Genomic DNA, 12225 nt, shown 5'->3' on the forward strand with positions numbered 1-12225 from the left:
GTCGGAACACTAAATTAGCTGTATACAAGACTGTGTGCAAACCAATTTTAACTTATGGATCTGAGAGCTGGGTCAGAAGTAAAACACTTGACCAAAGACTAGAGACCGCAGATATGAGAGTCCTGAGAAAGATTAGAGGCGTGAACAGATGGTATCAATGGCAATATCATATTAAAAATGAGGATATTAGGAAAGAACTTGACATTGTCAGCATCCAGGAATGCATTAGCAGAGCTAATCTCAGATGGTATGGTCACTTAAATAGAATGGGAGAGGAAAGATTAGCAAAACAAGTGTTCTCTGCCAGGTTGGCAGGAAAACGACCCAGAGGAAGACCAAGATATAGATGGATTGATACGGTACAAAGTGCCTTAGACGATAGAAATATAAGATCTGATAATGTTGGAGTCTTGACAAGTAACAGACTGATTTGGAGGAAAATTGTAGATAGGAAGTTAGTAATGATGTAATTTTTTCATGTAGTACTGTCATATCCTGTACACCCCTTGAGGGTACATGGCAGGAATTTGATGATGATGATGATGATGATGACTCCACTGGGCTCAGTGTTACCTGACATCGTCTCCCTTCTCCCAAGTATCCATTCCCACTAGAGGCCACCCCTGCTATCATCCTCTCTGGGACACACAGACTCGTTCAGAACAGCAATCTCTCCAGATGCCTACGTCCTTCCTCATTCAAATGTAAACGGTCTCTCGCATACAATTCCTCTCTTTCCTCAAACGCATTCCAAGCATCCACATATACCAGTCCTCTCTTGTCACACATTCTTGCTATTATGCCATTCAATATCACTGCTCTTCTGTTCAACTCATCATTATCATACCTAGGCAACACACACACTATTTTTCCTCTCTCTGTCTTCTTCCGTACAGTCTCAAGCAAAAACCTCATATCTCTGGCTGCCCAACTTACATTACCACTCAAGTCATTCGTTCCTACCATCACAATCATGTCATCCACCCTTTCACCTCTCTTAATTGCCATAGCCACCCTTTCTATTGTTCCTCCTGGCAAACACTCTTCACACATCCTATCTTGAATACCACGGATCATTGAGTCGCCATACATTATAGCTCTTACCATTCCCTCTCTCCTATTGTTTCCATTCTCTCCTCTTCTTTCATTCTCATAGGTCTCTCTCATTCCCTCTCCTCTACTGTTATTCTCTCTTCTAGCATTCCCATACCTCTCTCTCCTACTGTTTCCATCCTCTCATCTTCTAGCATTCCCATACCTCTCTCTCATTCCATCTCTCCTACCATTTCGATTCTCTCCTCTTCTAGCACTTCCATATCTTTCTCTCTCATTCTGTCTCTCCTACTGTTTCCATCCTCTCGTCTGCTAGCATTTCCATACCTCTCTCTCATTCCCTCTCTTCTACTGTTTCCATTCTCTCCTCTTCTAGCACCCCCATATCTCTCACTCATACTCCCTAAATTCTCTCTTTCTCCTACTCTGATTCTCCTTGCATTTATTTCTTCCATTCTCCTAATCTTATTTTTCATACTTCTGCTCTCATTCACAAGACATTCCACCTCCTCTTTCAACTCATCTATCTCCCTCTGCAGGTCAGTCACTCTTAATCTAAATTCACTCTCCCAAACAAAACCATTTCCTAAACTTTCACAGTCACTCACACCTTTCACACTATCAACTATTATTTTCTCATTCATATATATCTTTTTTCATTCTCTTTAATTATACTTTATTTATTAAGTATAATTATGATTATACAATTGTATAATAACAATTGTATAATCATAATATAACAATATGAATTGTACAATTCCAGAAGAATCTTAGTATGTGAGGACTTCAGCAGAGTTTATTGTAGTTTTTATTTATTTATTTTATTTTATTTTATTTTATTATTATTATTATTATTATTATCACTAGAGGTCAGGCTAAAAAAAAAGATTAGTTAACAACGTATATTTAATTTACTTTTATAGAGTGCAACAGGATGTAGCTTGGTTCCTATACACATGTATCCTTCTGATGATGACCTCAATACAGGGGTCGAAACATCAAGTTTTTATTTTATCAATAATGAGTAAAATAATCTTTTCAACATGTGGGTTTTGTGTCCTTAAATTCATAAATATGATTGCTTCTTATTGGATTAGCACTTTTGAAGGCCGTGACTTTTGTTTTGTCTGTTGATATTTCCATACCACATGTGTTTATCAGATTATTTAGAACTGTTTATAATTATTAACTGACTTAAACACCGAGAAAAAATATAAGAGATTTAATAAGGTTTCACTATTAGTTTCATCAGAAAGCTGACTTCGCCAGGTGAATACAGTCTCAGGGAGTAAACAACATCTTAAAAAACATTTGTTCTAAACCCTGTGTTTGTTAAAGTACAATGTTTTTTAAAATGTTGTTTTCTTTTCAGACCAATAGTTGAAGGCACTGACTTCTCCTATATACAATCTCTCGAAATATCTCACTTCCTCCTTGAAACATCTCACAGGAAAATCCTTTTGATATATCAAGAATTCGGCTGATTTTGTCTCGAAGATCAAGAACATCCAACTTAATGAAGCAGACAGAATGATCAGCTTCGACATATTCTCACTGTTCACCAACGTTCTAACCCAGAAGTTTAGTCTTTTAAAAAACAAGTTATCTAAGAAGATTTTCACCTTACTTGTTCATTGTGTGGATTCAGGCTACTTCTTATCTGAAGACAAGATCTACAAACAGAACAGAAATGGGTAGTCAGTTGTCACTGGTGCTAGCCAAAGTTTTTCTTGACGATTTTGAGGAAAAAGCCATTTCCTTGGTGACACTGAAACCCAAAATCTCGCTGTGTTACATAGATGACATTTCCCTAATTTGGGAGCACGGCCCGGAAAACTTACAAACCTTTCTGGATCATTTAAACAATTTTCATCAAATATAAACTTCACATCCGAACCAGAAGTTACTGGTGTTTTGGCTTTTCTAGATATAAAACGATTTCTATCTTTAGATAGCCAACACACACCGATAGATACTTAAATGTTTGTCTCACCAATACCCTCCCCCCCTCAAAAATAGGAATTATTTCCACACTAGCTCATCGGGCGAGATCCTTGTTGTCAAAAGAAGAGGAACCTCAACACGAACTTGGTTACCTCAAAAGGACTTTCTTAAATAACGGTTACTCTCCTAAAAGTATCTATAATCATCTTAGTATACGTGGTCAACAAAGTAATGAAGATAACTCAAACCCCACAGCCTACATCACCTTACCGTATATAAGTTTAGTTTTCTTTCTCCTAAACTGGTGAAAATCCTGAAGAAATTGAATATTAACACATATTTCTCCACCTTTCTAAAACTCCGATCTTGCCTCAGTCAACCTAAAGTAAAACACAACCTTCTTCAGTTCCCAGAGTATACAAAATCATTTGCTGTTGCGGGAAACCATATTATCGTCAGACAGAAAAGTCCATCTCTCCGCCCAGAAGAACATCAACGTGATATTTCTTACAACAGAACTCATGCTAGTGCCTTATCCAGCAAGGTTTTATTCTCTGCCAATACCAATGTTGAAGGACGACAACATCAAATAGACTGGAAATTAACTTCAAAGATCCATAAATGCTCCGATGAATTAGAGAGACATATCTTGGAATCCAAAGAAATAGCTCTCGACCCTGCCCATCTAAACAACAATCTCAGTTACAGCTTACCCAATTCACATAATGCTATAATCCAGTTTTGGTGTACTCATGATATCATTTGCACGCAAAGTGCTTCACGCCAGAACTAATGCTCGGATTCCATTTCAAACACAACTACTACTTGTTCTAAACTGTGTTTATTAAAGTACAATGTTTTTTAAGATGTTGTTTACTCTCTGGTATTGTATTCACCTGACGAAGTCGGTATTTCTGATGAAACTAGTAGTGAAACCTTATTAAAGCTCTTATATTTTTTCTCGGTGTTTAAGTCAGTTAATAATTATAAGCGTGTGTGTGTGATCAATAAAGCAATAACAGCAATATAATGTTTATAGAAAGTATATATATATATATATATATATTGGGAGGCGTATATTAAGGATGTGCTAGGTGTGCAGTGCACACCCACAGAATAAATATATCACTGATATTATATTTTTGCATTTATTCATGTTAAAAAGTCTTCTAATTGTTTCCTGGCTTCGCGTGATTCCTAAAATTAAACACCCACTAGACTAATTCTTCATAAAGAGAACACTATTCGGCATGTAAACATTATATTGCATTCCCGTTAAAAGCCCAGGTGTGCAGTCACAAACAGGGACACCTTTAAGCCCTTTTGAACAGACATACAGATGGCACAGACCAGATCAAATTCAAAATCAAAAACGTCAGATTCTTAGCGTTCCAGTGGTTTTAAACCACCCAGAAGGTGAGGCAGGGTGCATTGAGACAATAGCATACAGAAATCAGTGACCAGATTAATTAATGTGTCAACCAATCCAACTGAATGTTGTCAATTCTCATGAGTTGCTGTTTCTGTTTTCTTAGTTTCATTTCATCTGTTTTGCGTGCATGAAGTGTGAACAGACATGTGTATGACAATGATATAAGCAGTGCCGAATTTACGTATAAGCTAAAAAAGCTACAGCTTAGGGCTTCGCTATCGGCCGGGACCTCAAATAAAAAAATTTAAAAAAGACCAGCTGATGTAATTAAAAACAGTAGGGGGCCTCTGGGTTTTGTATAGCTTAGGGTCTCCGCAAGTCTAAATCCGGCCCTGGATTTAGCAAGTAATTTTCTATAAATGATTTATAACTTTCTTTGCCGATATTTACAATTTTAAACAGGGTTGATGATCTATTGAATGTCGCGTTTTCTGCCAGAGCGTTTACGAATTGTATGATAATAGTAGAAGGTGGGTTGGAACTTGTGTGTAAATAAAGTAAAACAAGTTATTTTAGCCTTTCTTTTGTTCATTCCGGAAAAATAATAATTTCACAAGTGACTACTTTTTCCGATTTCTGTGTGTTTAACATATGACTGTATTAAAAATCGTATCACAATTCAAATTATCCCTATTTCAGTCTAGTATTTAACAATGATAATCTAATCTGGCCACGAAACGTCAATCCTTTGTGCTGCTTCTCACGTAAACTGTGCGAAGTTTATGTGAGAAACTTAAACTAATTAAAAATTATTTGCGAAGAGCAATGACTCAAGAAAGACAGGTCAAATTGTTTATTTGACCTGTATGCTTTCATATTTAAAATTATATTAATTGATAAATTAAAGTATTGAAAGTTATCCTACAATTAATTGCATTGGACCAATTAAAATGAGCGCAGATGTGCTATGCACTCTTAAAACTTTCATACATTGATAAAAATGCAATCATGCGGTCAAATTGAAGCGAATTCTGTATCGCGGGTTGCATAAGCCACACGACAGCACACCCAACCTAAATGGACATGCGATGCCATGCCATTAATATACAGTATCGTAGACAGGGTGTAGCATACAGGCAGCCTGCCTCACGGCACGGCTTAATAAGGGTGCTTGTTCACAATACTGTGGTAGGCCCGTAGCAAGTGCGGAAAGAAGTTTTTCCAAGCTTAAACTAATTAAAAATTATTTGCGAAGAGCAATGACTCAAGAAAGATTGGTTGTTCTAGCAACTATATCGATAGAGGCGGACATAATTTAAATTTAGAAGAGCTTATAAAGTTTTATTGTGCGATATCCCCGTAGAGCACACATTTAATTAATATTACTATGTAATCGTTTTGCATTAATGTTTCTCTTGTAATAATAAAAACAAAATAGGAATTGGAGATTTTCTTATATTTTTGTCTTATAATCCATCAGGGGCGATGTTTTATTGTTTGCCTCAGGGCGCGATCTAATCTGCGACGGCCCTCCTTACACACACACACACACACACACACACACACACACACACACACACACACAAAATGGGAGTCTGGAAAGTTCTGATAAACAAAAGAAAGAACACATGAGGATATAAAAATATAAGAACGTAAGTAACCTTCATAACTCTGCTAGTAGTGTGTTCTTTTTTGTGGTTATATCAATTGCTTTAATATCATTTTTGTTGCGAGGGTTTATCAGAACTTTCCAGACTCTCCCCCCCCCCCGTATATGTATGTATGTAGATATAGATATATGTTGAAATGAAAAAAATCAGAATTCATAATTTATATTCAGAATACCCTAATATGAAGGCGATACGATTTTTCTCTTGGCAACTCTGGTTTATTATCGAGCAAAACAGACAAACCGCCAGAGAACACACAAAATTGATAAACATAATATATTGCCTTCTTAGCCTTGTTGCTTCCGCAGTAAAAGTAATTCAAATAACCAGTGACATTAATATTTTGCTGTCAGTATTTTGTGTTCTGGCATTGCAATGTATATAAGGTCGTTATTTTCTCGTTGTTCCCAAAAGATCAGTTTTATCATTTTGTACTGTAGCGACATTAATCTATTTAATTTGTAGGGTGCGCAGAAAGCATATGTTGTTATAGCGTATCTTAGTATATTTTGGCATAGTGCTTTGTATATTAGTGTTTTTAGGTGTATGGGAACTATGTCTTTTAACCTGTAGAGTTTGCCACTTATTGTTCGGAGTTTGTTGTGTAGCTGGTTCATGTGGCTATTCCAGTTCATATCTGCATCGAAGTAAATTCCAAGGTATCTATTGTTTCAACCTGAGTGATTGTAGCGGTTTGCTGTTCTGTGTGTTTTTTATGTTGCAAAGTGGATGTTGGATGGTTATATACGTAGGCTGTTCAATAAGTAATAAGACTATGTTTATACAGAAAACAGATTACCTTTAATCGTCATCATTTACATGGTCTTTTTCGAAGTAACTACCGTGAGACGCGATGCATTTGTCCCAACGTTGCGTCCCCTTCTTAAACACATGTGAGAGTCCGTTTTTTGAGAGTTCTTTCAAAACCGCCTCCGCAGTTTTTACACATGCTTTGTTGCTTTCGAAATGGCGGCTTCTTAGTGGTTTCTTGAGCTGAGGAAACAGCCAGAAATCGCACGGTGCGAGATCAGGACTGTATGGAGGGTGTGGTAGGATATCTGTGTTGTTCTTCTGCAAAACGTCCACTACACAACCAGCAATATGTGGCCTGGCATTATCGTGGTGCAATAAGAAGCCATTCTTCAGCAATGGACGCTTCCTTTTGACGTGCTTCATGATAATCGCTGCTGTGTTGATCATTGTCTCTGTGATGGACGTTGAAAGTCTTCCCTAACGTTCAAGATCTTCCACATTTTGCCTCCCTTCCTTAAAAGTTTTATGCCAGCGAAAAACACTTGCCCTCGACATTGCTTCATCGTGGAAAGCTTCGCGTATCATGTTAAAAGTGTCCGATGCCGATTTTTGCAAATGCACACAAAATTTAATCGCATTAAAGTTCCAAGGACGCTTCCATTTCGAAGACTGGTCGCGCCTCGTAGGCGCGCCGATGAGCACTTGCGTTTAGTCACGTGACACTCTGGCACATCAGCCCGTATACGCCATCTAACCTCTTTTGTTAATACAGACAGCAATATTTCTTTATTCCACAGAAATTAATATTGTGATGAGTGGTTTCACCACAGTAAAATTAGTCTTATTACTTATTGAACAGCCCACGTATTGGTTATCAACTGGTCGAGGGAGTGGATTTCTGAATATCATTAATTTTGTCTTTTCTGAGTTTAGGTGTATGGAGTTTTTCGTGAGCCAGTCTATGATCAGATTTATGTCATGTTGCATATTTGTTTGGGCTATGCTTGCGTTATTATGAATGGATATTATTACCGTATCGTCTGCGTATAGGAATACTTACCTTTGAGTGGCAGATGATTAATATCGTGCGTGTAAATGTTGAATAGAGTTTTGGAGGGTACAACTCCCTGTGGTACTCCACAGGTTACTGGTAGCGCTCTGCTTCGGTTTAACCCGATACGTGTGATATGCTTTCTATTTTGAAGGTAGTTTGTAAACCACCTGTGAAGAGGCCCGTCTATTCCAACATGCCTCAGCTTTTCTAACAAGGTTTGATGTGTGAGTGTATCGAATGCTTTAGTTAGATCAATAAAGACTATCATGGCAATTTTGTTTTTGTCTAAGGCGGTATTAATTACATCTGTAAAGTCTTCCAAGAGAGATGTTGTTCCCTTATTTTTCTGAAAACCATATTGTGTTTTGGGATAATATGAAAGGTCTCTGTGTATGCTGTGAGTTTCTTCAGTATGATCCGCTCCATAATTTGATTGATAATTGGTAATGTTGGTATGGGTCTGTAATTGCTGATTAAATTTCTTTTTCCATGTTTGTATATGGGTGTGATTATGGCGGTCTTTAGCATACTTGGTATCTGTCCTGTTTTAAATATTTTATTTATTAATTTTAGTAGGATAGGACTTAAACTAGTTGTATGTTGCTCTATATCTTTAGGTCTTATACCATCAATTCCTGGGCCTTTGTTTGGTTTGATTTGATGTATCAAATCAAACCAAATCAAAGCAGAGCGAAGTTCTGCTTCTTTTATGGTTCGGAACCATAATCTCTGTTTTGATTGTGGTCCAAGTGGAGGGTCACGTTTTGTGATTGGGGGAATATTTCTGTGCAGTTCTTGGATGGAGTCTGCAAAGTATTGGTTAAAGTCATTTGCTAGTTGTTGAATAGGTTTTGCGTCTTTCATGAAGCTGTATTTTATGGTTTCGGAGGCGGTGGTGTTGGGAACACAATCTAGCATCTCATTGATCAGATGCCAGGTTTGTTTCATGTTGTTTTGTGCAGAGGTTAGTTTGTCTCTGTACTAGCTTCTTTTTGCATTTCTGATTTGTGTTGTAAGGCGATTCCTTGTTATCTTATATTCAGTTTTTAAAGCTGTGTTATTTGGATATCGCTTTAATTCTTTCCATAAAGCGTAATTTCTGTGTATTTCTAGGATTAAGTCTTGTGTTATCCAAGGATTTTGTGTTGTTTTTGAAAGAATTCTGACTTTCTTTGTAGCTTTCTTATATATTTCCTCCCTCCAATGTGAGTTTAATGTTGTTGTATAAGAAATCTGCTGAATCTGATGCCAGGTGTTCCCACTCTGTTTTTCTTATTTCGTGGTTGAGTATTTCTTCGTCTACTGTTTTCTGTCGCTTCTCTTCTGTGGGACATTGCATGGATATTGTCTTGGTGTGTAGGTTTAGAGCGGTGAAGTAATGGTCTGCTACTTTGCACTTTATGACTGATGCAGTGTAACTGTTTGGTAGTGCTCGGACGTTTATATGATCTACACAGGAGGCAGTGATAGTATTTCCGATTTCCGAATATTTCTTCTCTAGTACATGATGTTATTGTTGGTATTAGATTATACATGGATAGCGTGTCTAGGTATTGTACAATGTTGCTCTGGTTTTCGTTTGCAATATTTATGTTTATATCGCTAATTATCATTAGGTATTCGGTTGAGCATATTTCTTGGTGTGAAAGCCAGCAATTGAGTTCGTGCAAGAATTTTATCATGTTTAGGTTTGGTGACCTGTAAATAGCATTTAGTATTATGGGATGCTGTCTATTGGTGGTATTAGTGATTTCGAGGCAAAGGATTTCAGCATGCTCAAACCGATAAGCCGTTTCTTTTGCTATTAATTTTTGTTTGATAAATATTAATATTACATCCCCTCTTTTTGTTTGGCGGCATGATCTATGTTGTTGGAAGCCTGGAATTTGGAAAGCAATCGCTTCGTCATTAGTTATGGATACTTTTGTTAGTATCAATATATCAATAATATCAGTGTAATTCCTCAGATAAGCCTGTAACAATAACCAATGTTTACGGATGCTTCTGATGTTAATATGCAAGATTGAGAGACCTCTCGCTTGTACAGTATATTGTTTCCATGCATCAAGCGATTCGAAAGTACAATTACTGATGTATTCTGATGTAATTACATCTACCTGTTGGTTCACATTCATTTTTGTTGTGTTGAGATCTTCTTATTGAGCTAAGTTGGAGTCTTTTGTGTCACTCTGGCAACCTATCTATATCTTCCGAGCTTTTTATTTGTATAGACTTTGAAGTCTGTGACTTTCTCAAGAATATTTTGCCGTCTTTGATCCATAAAAATTGATACTTTTTTTTCTGTTTTTTCCCATACAAAAATTTAGGTAGACGTAGAGGGGGACTGCATTTCAGATAAGGAAATGAAGTCTATCATTTTGTCTTGAACACCACAATTTCGCAAAAAGTACCGCACAACGATTGGAAAAAGTTTGATGTCTTTAAATGCTTCTTGTTTTATTCAAATCCTCTATTACTTCGCCCAATATGTATGGTAATAAAACATTGCTGATTAATGCTTCTGATTTGTTATGTGCTGATGAAAATTTTGGATCATAAATTTTATTTATCAATGTAAAGCAATCATTTGCGCGAAAACTTTGGCCGTGACGCACAGTATGATAAGTAATAAGAGCTTCACTTGCTGCAATTTTATCGCTTTCACTATCATGTCTCACCATAAATGAGCTGATGTTTTTAACTGAAGCCAGTCTTTTCAGCATCCTTATGTTTCTGGCTACGTGAATGTTGTTTGATGTTGCTTCTGCCTCCATGAGTAACGGAAAAATGAACAATACAATGTTGGCATACCACTTTTGTTCAATTGGTACACAGCTTGTCCAGTTTAATAATTTTGAATGCTTTCTGGAGATTGTCATTAAAACTGCAGTTTCGCCTCTTTGACATTGCAAGGATAGACTTAAAAACTTTAAAAAATATGAAATTTAAACCACGGGCATTGAATAACAAAGCCAACGGTTAGCAGACAGGAAAAACAAAAACTAACACTACAGCAAAAAAGACGCCGCATCCGAAATGCGCAAGTATTGCCGACATGCATTTTTTTTTTTTTTTTTCTCTGAATAAATCACTGCAGATATCGACATTTGGTATCAAACAATGCGACTCCATGGTTATACAAATTACTGGTATCCACGATATTGATGTACGATTATAGGTTATGAATAATAAGTTATGATTGACCAATATTAAAGTATATTTATAGTTTTTATTAAAAACGGGACAAAACTGACATTTTTATTAAAACGACGGGACGACCGGGAAATATGAAAAAAACGGTACTGTCCCATTCCAAACGGTACGTATGGTCAGCCTATGTATATATATATATAAACAAGGAAGTACATATGAGTACTTTCTTTCCTACAAAGACGTCAACTGTTATGATCTTCCCTTCGTATTGGAATCAGCCTTATTCTCAAATGTTGATCGTGCTTTCTGTTAATTCCACTGTTAAAGCCTGTACTAAATACTTCCATCACTTTTACATCTGAGCAGTGGGGGGGATCCAAATAAAGAAATATCATTTCACGAATGAATGGTACAAGTCTATTTGTCAAGTATATTCATAAAATATACTAGATTTTCAAGTTTAAATTAGCCGAAAAATGCAGTGAAAAGAAGACTTATAAATGCGTTGAGTGTATAAATATCCTATCTTCTATCCAATTCTTCAAGGAAATATTCTATATTCGGCTTCATCTTAAAAATGAGCCACAAGAGGCCACATATTTAACATCCTGCGAATATACAAGGTTGAATAATTAGGAAGTGCCTTATTAGTGTGAGTGAAAGCCCCACAACTTCCGCCACTGTGATTGCGCTAATGATGCTAAGCCTAAAGTGTTCTCTAAATGCTGAAATATGAGACAACTGTAGCCACGGCCTCTAGAACAGCTGGGAGCTACAGCGTTATATTTCATAACGGAGTCAATGACATGCTCAACAGATGGAAAACTGTTGTATTTTCGCATACCATACATATTAAGAGATAAAGAATTTTAAAAAAAAGGGCCTTACAGGAGATTATCGTGGATTTTATTGTTATGTTTGCCATAATTCGAACTGGAGCGTTCGTCAGAATTACTAAATTCCTTTTTCAGCAAATTACACATAAAAATCTGACATTCAACGGCATAATTGAGAATATTTGGTACTCCCGCAATAATGGATCTCTTGATCACATTAGATCGAAAAAGGATCCTGAACGATTTCAATTTGCTTTACAAACTTTAAGAGGCTTTATATATAAATATTATTATTGATGTTATTATTAGTTTAGTATTAATTTAAATAATCAATTGGTTAATAATTTATTTGTTTATTAAATATTGAATTTATTATGAAATATTCAACAT

The 12225-nt window shown here is 36.4% G+C and overlaps 1 protein-coding gene across 1 annotated transcript in view; it reads right to left on the bottom strand.

Moving 5' to 3' along the window:
* The window catches only part of LOC150094345 (proto-oncogene tyrosine-protein kinase ROS-like), a 719271-nt gene that overhangs the window by 658670 nt on the left and 48376 nt on the right, over positions 1 to 12225 (bottom strand). The gene's annotated exons all lie outside the window — the stretch shown is intronic.

The sequence above is a fragment of the Typopeltis vanoorti genome, chromosome 22, assembly GCF_054136105.1.
Source record: "Typopeltis vanoorti isolate ZY-2024b chromosome 22, IOZ_Tvanoo_1.0, whole genome shotgun sequence".
In the NCBI taxonomy this organism is placed as follows: Eukaryota; Metazoa; Arthropoda; class Arachnida; order Uropygi; family Thelyphonidae; genus Typopeltis; species Typopeltis vanoorti.